We start from the raw sequence: 12005 nt of genomic DNA, 5'->3' as shown, positions 1-12005 counted from the left end.
CCTTTTGTCTGAAGGCCTCCCCTCTGCAATTACCGACCAAAGGAAAGCTGGGCTAGGTCAGAGAAACAGCCACACGTTAACAAATCACACACATATTCGCTTCCACGACGTGTTTTAACAGACTAATTTACCAACATCTCCTCAAATCATGCAGTGCATTGAGTGCAATGGTAAAACAAAATTCCCTTTGAAGTGAAGTAGCTTATTTGGAGTATGAAGGCTCCTGGAACAACACGCTGCCACTGTTCACTGCCTTGGTCAGCGCCAGGAAACAGTTCCATGATAACGTTGGCAGCCTCCTTCTGAAAATTTGTTTTGTTTTTAAGAAACCCTGTGCATTTTCACTGCTTGTTCATGGCCGAACAATGAAGCATTGTGAAAGACATGAAAAACATGTATGATTTGATTACATATTAATAGAGAAATACTGATCATAAACTATCTTTAAATCAAAACAGGCTGCATATTCAGAAAGCTTAGCATGAGAGATCTGTTTTTACAATCATTTTACTCACTTGAAGCAGTTAAGTTTTAAAGTTTATTCAATCCCTGAATATGGCTTTTTTTAGTATTCCTTGAAACTAACAAGTAATCAAAATATTTTCAATGTTTGCAAATTCAGTGAGACAAAAAAATAATCCAGCTCTTAACATATGTTAAAATACACTAACAGAAATTGGCAAAAGTAATTTATTTTTAATATCAACAGCTAGGGAGTCACTAATATCATTAAACCCAGCTCTGACTGCACAGCATACTTCCATTTAAATCAAAGGGGGGCATACTTATTCCACTTCAGTTCAAACCAACTTAAATCTTTTTTGTGTCAGCTTCAGTGAACTACTTTAACAGCTTCCTATGCCAGAATCTCCACTACAGAAGAGTACTTCAGCATATATGCAAGCCTAATGAAACCACTCCTGTCGAATCTAGTTTTCCCAGGTAAATATTCCCAAACAAAATGCATACACGCATCCCCCCAGTTAAGAAGGAAGACTAGATGCCTAAATTCGTAAAAGAGGTGATAGTTTGAAAATAGAGGTCAGAGGATACTGCTGGGGACCAACAGGATTCAATTTTAGGCAAAGAAAAAAACCAAAAACCAAAAACCAATCCCCTTCCCCCTACCCACACCAAAAAAAAAAAAAAAAAAAAAAAAGAGGGAGCATGAACTTTTGGTAGGGATCAAGCAGAAAAAGTTGCAAGACAGGTCTCTAGAAACATAAGCAGAGCAATAATTTTTTATCCCAACTGTGTCTGGCTATTAGCAGAAAAGGCAGGACTAGACCCAGTGTAAACTCAAGACGAGAAATTCTTATCGTCTCTAATAGCGTTGAAATCAACAGAAACTGCCATTAACACACAGCAGCAGCGTGCTGCCAAGGACATCCTCAGCACAGCCAGGAGCATGAGCACCTCCGTAGTCTGTCCCCAACAAGCAAGGCTGGGTTGCCATTTACAAACATCTAAAATCAGAAAAAGTGCGTACACATTTACAATGAACTTTATTAAGCCAAAATGCACACCGGGCTGGCACCAGAAAACATGCCTCTTGTGTAGTAGTATCTGGAGTTGATCAGATTTCATAATACCACATGACTGCAGCTCAAAGAATCCTCCACAGGATGACAGAAATAGGAGCTACAACACAGATCAAAATAAGTTTCCTCAATATTTTTAACATTTTTTTCTTACTAAACTCAAAGACACACCTGGTTTTGTCACTCATGTTCCTGAAATTAATTTACCTGCCTTCCCTGTGACAACTTGTGTTCTGCAACAACTGGCTGTGCTTAAGACTTGCAAGAACCAAAGCTCCTGCTACAACAATATTTACACATCAAGCTGCGCCATACCCAGGCTTCATGAGGAGCTGCTATAAAGATTTAGCAAAGAAAAACAACCCACAGGTACTGCACTTCAAGCACTATCGCCTACCCTTCTGAAGTAAAAAAAGAGAGAACTGTAAGCCACAGCACGTTGCAAGTCACGAAAAGCACAGCAGCTATGTTTTTCTAGTAAGTTTGTAAAAATCCTATTAAAGAAGTCTCCTTCTGTATGTGTGGTACTCAGAAGGATGGTACAGTGAAAGAATTGTTTTTATGCCCTTGATTGTTTTAAAAACGTATCAGTCCAAACTCTCTTTCTGAAACAATGTTTCAAACTATAAAAACAGAAACAAAATGCACAGAACCAAAATATTTGCCATGTCTTCTTTAACACTAAGGCCAAAGTCTCTTTCCTTCCCAACATACAAACTACAACTAAATTGTGAAGTCATGAGTATCTCTTAAAAGGGGCCTTCCTATCAATCTATGAAACTGGTTCTGGTTTGCAATTCAATATGCTATTGAATAGCATTATGTGCACACACACAATCTGCAACTAACATGGAAATTACTTTTAAATACAGACCAACTCAAGAAAAGGCAGTATGTAAAAGATGGGAACATTTTCCTAAGACATCAAGGGAGCAAAAAACCCAGTAAGTGCAAACACAAGCCAAATAACCCACACAAAAGAAAACCTGCTACATTTATGAAAGGAAAATCAATCTCTACTACAAATTACACAGCTTTCAAAAAACTAAGATTTGTCAACTGCTTCTAGCCTACAGCTACATTCCGAGATTCATTTATCAAACTTATTCACATCAACAATTCTCAGCCTCATCATCCCAGAAATCCACTCACTTATATGTGTTAGCCTTAAGAGTTCCCAAACTCAATCCACTTAACACCTCAAAATAGACACTTATAAATCCACGGAGCTAAGAACTTTAACCTGATAACGAACAAAGACAACAATACCTCTTTATATATTCAGAATTAACAGCTCAAAAGAAACTGTAAAACCTGAGTGCACAAAGCACACAGACATCTGGATAAAAGCCACATGAATTCCAAATGTACTTCAGATTCATCGGTTTCAAAACCATACTACTGGTCAACATTTTTACAAGTTCTGCTGCTCATTCAGTGATGACACCACTAAGACCTTGTAAAGTATTGATTTTCTACAAAATGTCTCAAGATGAAGTGCTGTTCTGTAAGTGTTATAGGCAATGGTATGTTTGAAGCCACTCAGAAATTCCGACGTTAGACAAAGCAGATCAGCGGTCACTGCTGCCAGCGAGTAGTCCCACAACAAGCCCGCTTCCTCCCCCTTTGCATTTGAGGCTGCAGTTCCATGTGCAATTATCTTGCCTCTACTGCAGAAAATTATGCTTCCCGCTCCTTCCTCTCTCCCCACCACTGTTTCTAGGGTACACAGTTCTGTACAATAAGGCAAACTAAATCAGGAACTCATATTCCCGAAAAATACTGCCGACAAAAACCCATTACAAGTTTCTATGCACCTGAATGAGCCTCCCAGATCAGTTCACAGCACAAATGGCTGCACGAACACAAAGTGGAAACTAGGGGCTTTTTTCCATAAACTTTTTTTCCCTTAAACTAATTATACTTTAGGCATATACTGAACTACAGCTTTAACAGTCTATAGTATGGGTTGCTGTCTTTAGAAGACAATTTGAGATGGGGTTTGTTTCCTGTTTTCTCTGTATTTAGGTACCACTTCTTCCAGACACTAAGCTTGCACAACTACATCGCTACTCTCACATTACTGAACTGTTTCATATTTCTTCAGTGTTAACAAGACATCTGATAGCAAATAATTATTTAGGTTATTCAATCACACTTATACGACTATATAAAAACATAATTTTATTTGCTTTGGTCAACTACTCTCACCCTACTATCTGTAGGATTACTCCTGTAAACTGACCTAGCCAGAAGCTTCCTCCCTATGCTTGCCATCTGTTAACTACTTTTTGCAAAAGTGTTTCTCTTTCAGAGCATTTTAAAGACAATTATTGCAGTCATTTAATGAGTCTGCTATTATCTCAGCAAAAATGATATTCTTAAATTATAACAATCATTACAACAGCAAGGACTTCATTTTGAAGAGGAAATGTACACAAAGAATTGGGCAGCCTAATTATTTGACAAGCAATGAAGGTTGTGAGAGACTTAAGAAAAGCATCAGTGATAGCAAAAAAGATTCAAAAAAAGAAGCATGGTGAAACAATTTAACTCTACCCCACAGAGATGGTAATTACTAAAACTCATAAAGCCTTTAAAATAGTAAAGCAGATACTCTGGCTCTTTTTCCCCTGTTCTTAAGAGTCCAGCAGTTTTTGTCTTTCCCTTGCTGTACAGCTGTATTTGCAAAGGAAAACAAGGCAAATAAAAAAATGGATAAAAGTTATAATAAATATTCAGCAGTAAATGTGTTAAACTAATCTCACAAACATGTACTTCCTTCCCCAACCTATGCAATTTGTCATTTTTAAAAGAAATCTGATGTATAAAATGCTTATAATAAAACTTAGATAAAATATATACAAAAGGAAGTGCCTCATGCACATTCAACTATACACAAAGCTGTCAATATGCTGCTATCTTCAATGGTGAATACATCACAGACAAAAAGCCATAGATCAGTGATGAAAACATAACATATACAGCCATAGTCCAAAACAGTTTGTTTCAGGAACTGCACTACTCAAGCTCCCAGATGGTGCCCTACTCCCCCCATTAACTCTGTGCATTTGACACAGCTCCGCCACTTTCACTCCCCTAATTGTGCAGGCCTTTCTGAAAATAACAGAATCAAAGAGAAAAGCTGGAAAACACAGTGCGGAAAAGGTCATTGAAGGGATGACTTTCATTACTTGTACATGCATGATAAACTTAGTAGGTGCTGGAAGATGAGAACTGAATTCTGCTGCCTCACTGTGGTAGAGAAGAATTTATTAAGCTCCTACAAGTACAAGAAAGGTGAAAATTTTTTTCTTTAAGCAAAAAGAACTAAATTAGAGCACACAACTCCTAGAAATGTTTAAAAGGGAAGTTCAGACAAAGTTTTATGTTTGTTAATATGATGATGTCACCCCTAAAATTAACTGTAATTAAAGGAACAAGAACAATATGAATACAGTTGTTATGCTTAATGGGAACTATACCAGCAGTATTAATCATTTTGGGAAAAAGAACAAGTTTTTAGGGCTCTTCCGGTTTGAGGGGGTGAGGGGATGGGTTCTTAACATTTCAAGATTACAAGGCATGATTTTTAATGACACCCTCAAACAAATACTTTCTGGAACAGACCTCAAGATTTCAGTTTTCAGATGATCCAAATAGGACAAATTTTGGTATGTGTATTTTTTATGCTCAGTCCCACTGAAAACTGTCATCCTCAGCTTCACAGGCAATATATAACAGCATCATCATTTTACAATCTCGTATTGTAAGAAAATTTAGCAACCCTAACCTATAAACTTACTATGCAAAATAGACAGTCTCTTCTACAAGGAATACAGCGCGATCAGGTCATTACTTTAAAATACTTTTCATTACAGGCTCACTTGAAATAAATCACATAGAACGTAAGAAATGCATGCTGACAAATACTATATCCTTTTCTTTTATGCATTTTCCATAACTGCATCAAGTAGTTGGCTTGTTTTACCTCCCATAAGTAGCTGAGAAAAGATATCACTGCTTATGACCCATTTCCTCTCAAAATATTTACAGTGCAAGATTTCCTATACAAGCAGAACAGCAACCAGTGGCAGAGTGAGAGGTTTAAGAATAATCCAAGGGATACTTGTCTACAGTGCCTGTAGACTTGATACAAAAGGGAGGCATCTGTTAACACAATCTGAGGGAAGAGGCCTGTGAGTATTCAGGATGTGCATCTCAGCAGCACATAAGCCTGGACTTCGATCAGGTGAAACTTCGTTCCACCGCTGATGGCATGCTCACCTATGAGGTTATGCCATTCTGATATACACAGACGGCCCTCGGTACGACACCAGCCAAGCAGCCACCTACAATGTTCAGACTTCCTTTGCTAAACTTTCAACAAGGGCAAAAATAGCATCATCTGTTGCTATAAAACAAGTGGTCGGAAAGCTCGTGCTTGCAAGCACAGAAGCACCTGCATGTTCAAAGTCAGTTAAAAAAAAAAGTCAGATGTGAGATATTTGGATTCATGAACATACTGAATTAAAGTTAAGTGCCAAACTTCTAATCACAAAAGGGAAAAAAAGAATTCTCCTGATTTAAGAACTAAGAATACCACCTTGTCCTATAGCACTTCAGACTGTAACTGGAATATTATCTTCCCGTTTTCTCTCAATTACCCTGCTTTCATGTATGTAGCCAGAAGAAAATAAAAAGCTTATTACAAAATAACATACACACAGTGAGATGGGTGTAAACTTCTCTCAAGCCAGTTTATACTTCAGATTATCTTTCCGACTTCCTTTTTCTTCTAAACATGCAGAAGCGAATGTTGAAGCCTGCATTTCTGTTGTCTTGTTCAACTTCAGGAGAAGCAAATAGCTTTAGCAAACTCAAACCAGTTTTAAGTGAAGTTAAAAGAATCAGAAATGTTCTATTTGTTAAAGCTGATGCTACACAAATCTTCAGTGCAGTTCTCCACTTTATTTTCTCTTCTCAAACTAACTCTGATGAAAAATGCATGATGTGAAATTAAGAGACCCAATTTATTTACAATTATAATCTAATTGCAGCAGGCATAGAAAGTGTAACAGCAGCATAAGACGTGCTAGATTGTTTATAATTCTGCAGTATTAGTACACTGAACACAGTGTATTAATTTTTAAATTAATTTCTATCAAAAGAATAGCTGTGCAAGTAAAAATGTGATGAGTATGCTTGCTTTCTAATAATGAAACAAATGTGTTTAATGTTCTCTCTTAGTTTTAAATAACCTCAGCATAACTAGTTAAAGATCCTTGGTTGTCTAATGGTGGGTCCATTCCAAGACAGTTCATTAACTCTTCAATACAATAAAAAGTTTTACTTTCTGAAAAAATCTCAATCATTGTCAAAGTAAAACTGATTAAAATAATTAAATCAAGTAGTAATTGTTTCCTCAACGTGGAAAAAAGCCAGTATGAGTCACTATCTTCTTAAACAATAAACATTCACCTTAAGTACTACTTAGGTAAGTTACCAAAATCCCTTTCCACCTAACACTTAGCCTAAAAGCAACCAGTTCCAGTAAGACCAATATTCCCACCCTACCCCCTACCCTACCTTTTTCCTCTTTAGTTAAACTACACAGAATTGTAAAAAACTGAAACAACAAACTCATCTTGAACTTCAAATTCTACAAAGCGATCAAAGGATAAAAGTGAGAATTAGAACTAAAACCCCTCTTAGAACTGTAATCACAGGAAAGACAGATCTGAAACACTTATCTTCAGTAATTGTCATAGTTGTCTATTACTATTCACATTGCATACGCTGCTGATTTAAGAGGCTTCTACATTGTTTGCCTCAGTCACTCCCCCCATCAACACATTCCTCACAATAGTTTGACAGCTACTGCTTCACAACCAGTTTCTGAAGGAAACATTAAACATCTGTCCGATTAGATAAACTCAAGGTCAGAATCCAATTTATAGAGTTTATTGCATATCCTGAAATAATAAAAACCAAACCACACAGTTTTATAACTGTTTTCTGGGCGTTTCATTTTAAAATTCCAGTGGAAAAACATAAAACAAGTTTAAATACTGTAAAGATGCTTTCTTTTCACACCATGATAAAAACCAAACCCCAGAAAACTTCAATACTCTCCACAGGCCTTAGAACATTCCCTCTCTTCCCAGTTAGAAAACAAAGTGCCAAAATTGATGTCAGCGAGATTGCAGAAAGTCCTGAAAGTTTCTGACGTATGCAACAGAAAAGTCACAGCACCAGAAGGTTTTATTAGACTGCCTGGCATCTATCCCACATGCTCCTCACAAACGATTCTAACCCCTGGATTTCTCACCATCCTCACTTTTCCTGGAATCTACTTCCTCTTCCTGCTTTACCCCAAGTATGCTCATGGGAGACCCGTAGCCTCAACGCTACTGTTCGCACGTCTGGGTTCTGCTGCTCTGCTTCCTGGCAGGGGACTCGGGGGCTGCTCCCCCCGCGGTACTGTACACACAGTAATAAACAGGATCACGTGTCACTAGTAGCTACTACACCACGTGTCTTTAAGTTATCAAGATAACTGACAAGCGTAGCTACTTGGGCTGTGCCCTCTTCTTCCCCCTCCCCAAACTAAAAAATAAGAGAAGTTTATCAAAACCAACAGAACACATCTACTGCAAGACTCACTTAATCAAACTAATCTCAAACAACCAGCCATATACATGTTCTGTTAACATCACGCCACAATTTTACACAGTTTCACTAGTAGGAATTGAAAATTACACACTCCATAAACATAGACAGAGGTTGTAATGGAGAAGCAATCAACTGAGCCAAGACCAAAGATGAACTGTGCTAAACCCCTATCTCTACACTAATGGCATAAAATTAAAGGGGGGGTGGGGAGTAAAGTGTTACACTGCCTGCTTCACAGGCCTGTGTCCTGCTAAGTAGAAGCAAGAGCCAGTAATTACGTTCCTTTCCTTCCCAGTGGTTTTTTTTTTCCAGTAAGACACCATTCTATATTCTCAGGTAGAGAGAATGTTGGTAGCAAGAATATAGAGAAATAAGGTAGTTACTAACAACTCTAAGCTGTCTGCATGTATATATTTGATGTCAGACTTGCCTCTGTTTTGAAATGCACAGATTGAAAATTAGAAAAACATTTATATTGCCTTTCCGTCCCCAAACACAAGCTCAGTTCCTAGTAGAACTTAAACCAGGAGTTTAGAATAAAAATCCCTACTTTCGCTGTTCACATGTACATGGATTTCAACAGACAGTCTCATAAATTGGGAAACCCTAGAAAACCAGGAACAGCAGCTGCATACGTGCTTTTATCACACAGAATATACAGCTCCTTCTGCCAGAGCATCTAACCGAAGATTCTGTCAAGTCAAATTTGGGCTGGAAGCTACCAAGCAGTGCCAAACTGTGATAGTATTAAGGTATTAACTTACAGGTAATGCAGTCACTGATACCACTCTCCAAGCATTAACAAGGAAAGCCACTAAACCAGCCTCCAAAACCATAGCAATAGCATCAACGATTGATATGCTTTAAAAGCTGAAGAATAATTATTTGTGCCTTTGGTTATTAAGTTTCTTCTATATTCGTGATGTATTTTCTTTTGGATTAGGAATTTTTGAACTAAAAAAAAAATTCACACATGCTGAGGTTTCTAATAGCTGTAATAAAAACATGATTTTGCTGTTTCAAGTGTTGTGAAAAACACCTCCAACTTTACTTGCCCTGTTTTTATTTGGTTTTGAAAAGCTTAGCTGTTCTCCTAAGAGACCAAAGCAACCCAGATGCACCAGTCTATATTGCAATTTATTGACACGGACTTCCCATAAGAGAAGATAATGATACAGGTGAAGGTCAGCATTAAAAAAAATTGGACTTAACATCTCAACCAAAACTATTTGAAAATTCACTGTTAGCTATGATACAAGAAAGCACTCCTAAGAAACAGGCTGGCAGACTGTCCTTCTGAACTCTTCAATGCTCACACAATTTTAGTTTCTCTCCAATAATCTGAAAAGCGCTGTCTGCAAAGTTTGTTTCTCTTGGATACCATTAAAAAGGACAATTTTATTTTATGCTATCTTGTTCCCCATACAGAGGGCTTTAATACTGGCAGTAGATATGCATGTTACACAAACAACTGCAGAGTTTTGGTTTAGCCAAAAGTAATGAAATCAAACATAGGCATAGCCTTTTATATGTTTTCTGTTAGAACTAATCACATCAAAAACAACAACAAAAAGCTTTGTAATTTTAGCCAACGAGCACAAGCATGAAGACACCAAGCAAAGGACCAAGTAACAAGATGACTAGTGCAAGTCTTTCAGGAAATCCACCACACAAGCCTTATTAAAGCTCTTAAAAAATATGTTGCTGTAAGTACTTTAAAAGACAATAAGCCATTATATTTGCATCAAAATCATAAAACCACCAATTTCCTCTGCTGTACTTGGGAAACGTAAGCAGCAGAAGGACTGGCACCATTTTATATTTCAGGTCATGTGAATCTTGTTTTCTACAACGCTAAGAAAACAACAGGAAAAAGCAAGGTCTGCATCACCAGGTTTTGGGGCATTTTCCCCTAAACTAGCAGTTAGGCTTCTTCAGGGTCAAGCAACAACAGCTCAGGGACCTCAGTTATCACGCTTTGGCACAAGCACCAATCACTATTATTCATTTCACCGCATCAAACTGCTCAGCCCCCCACCCCCAAAACCCCTATGTACCTGTCCTTTTAACGTTACACGGCTTCTGTCTTGCAGGTGCTGATTAGAAACTGAAGGATGCCAAGGATGGATCTGACTTTGAGACTGTGCCCGAAGAAGATCAGATGACTGTGTTACTTGCTGTGGGGTTATATGGTGTTCTAGGTCATGCTCTAAAACATGGCTTGTGCTATCCTGAACAAATGCAGAATCATCAAACTGTGGCAGAAGGTCTTCCTGAAGGAGGTCATCTGGGTCGAGTCCTGTAAATGGTTCATTATGAGTCTCAACCTGATGAAGTAAATTCTCATCTAAAGATGTAAAACCGTTGCTCTCAATAGCGTCAGTGAAATGGCTTATCTGAGAAGCAGAACCAGCAGAAGCTGGAAAATTAATATTCACAGGAGAGAGTTTTGAACTACTAAAGTTGCCCTGAGGATGCGCAGAATGCAACATTTGAAAACTATTTGAATTCAAAGGTGTATTAGGATTCAATATGTGCTCAGTTGTTTCTTGCTTGGTCCCTGTTTGAGATGTAAAGGCATCGCTTCCACTGAAGTCAGAAATAGAGTGTGTCTGCTGGCTAGTAGAAAGAGCTGTTGTAGGCTGAAGAAGGCTGGTAGGAGAAATGTGGTTATTAGAGTAAGTATAAGGAGATGAAAATTGTTGGCTGTTATTGACAGAACATGGAGTAATAGTTGGGGACTGTCCACCAAAACTTCCTTCTTGATTCCCACAAAAATGTATTGAAGCACTTGCAGATTGAGAAAACTGTTGAACAGACAGAGGCTGCTGTGAAGTTGATGGATTAGAAACCGGAGGTGGGTGGTTAACACCGACTCTGTGAGAAGTAGATATGTTAACTTCCATGAAGTCTTTTGGCTGGCTGAGAGCATCTTGCCCCGTGTTGTTTCTGCTTTGTTGCGACCGTAGCGAGGCACACTGATGCTGCGGTTCATTAGCCTGAAATAAGGCAAAGTCATGGTGTGCTACAAAGCTTTTGTTTTGCTGCATAGACTGAGAATGTCCTTGGTGAAAGGGAGACCCATTTTGATTTGAAACAGTTGTGGCAGTTTGATGACCCCACATGGGGCTACCATCAGCCACATCTGGAAACATCCCATTAGACTGGTTTTGCGGATGAATTGGTGAACAATTGAATTGAGAGTGTGGTGATAAGACGTTGTCAGCTGAGCTATTAAAAGATTGATTTACTGAGTGAAGTTTCAGTGAATCATACTGATTCAGCTGATCAAAGTCACTCATCTTTTGTTGATTTTGAGCATCTTGCACATGGTTCAATGAGTCTATGTGCAAAGGTTCAAATTCTGCACCCAAATTCAATTCATCAACAAGTGAAACAGGTCCAGGTTGAACAAAGGCATCATCTGATAAACCTTCTAAGGTCTCACTAAAAAGATTGGCATCATCAAAAAAATCCATCATAGGATCAGTCATCTTGATAGGTCTGTACTGCTTTTTCTCTCAACTCCAAACGGAGTCAATCTCGGCTCTCTGCAGTGAACAGAAACTAATGACATCCAGTGGTCACCACGTTATCCAAGGCATGCCAACATCCAATAGTGCTTCTGATGAAACATTCGTCTTAAAGTGTTAAAGCATCCTATGAGAGAAGAAAAAAAAAAAAAAAAAGAAGAGAAAAATTAGTTTCATGACTCTCCTTATTGCTCCATCCCTTCTCCAACACTTTTAATGGATCTTGGTATTTTGCTCATAAAGTTACAGCTTAGTT

General features: G+C 38.1%; 1 pseudogene; it reads right to left on the bottom strand.

Annotated features, from left to right (window-relative positions):
- Window positions 1-10225: 10225 nt before the first annotated feature.
- LOC104509987 lies at window positions 10226-11710 on the bottom strand (annotated as a pseudogene).
- Between the last annotated feature and the right edge of the window lie 295 nt (window positions 11711-12005).

This window comes from Eurypyga helias, unplaced genomic scaffold (genome assembly GCF_000690775.1).
Source record: "Eurypyga helias isolate BGI_N326 unplaced genomic scaffold, ASM69077v1 scaffold44595, whole genome shotgun sequence".
In the NCBI taxonomy this organism is placed as follows: Eukaryota; Metazoa; Chordata; class Aves; order Eurypygiformes; family Eurypygidae; genus Eurypyga; species Eurypyga helias.
This window is presented reverse-complemented; position numbering and strand designations above follow the sequence as displayed.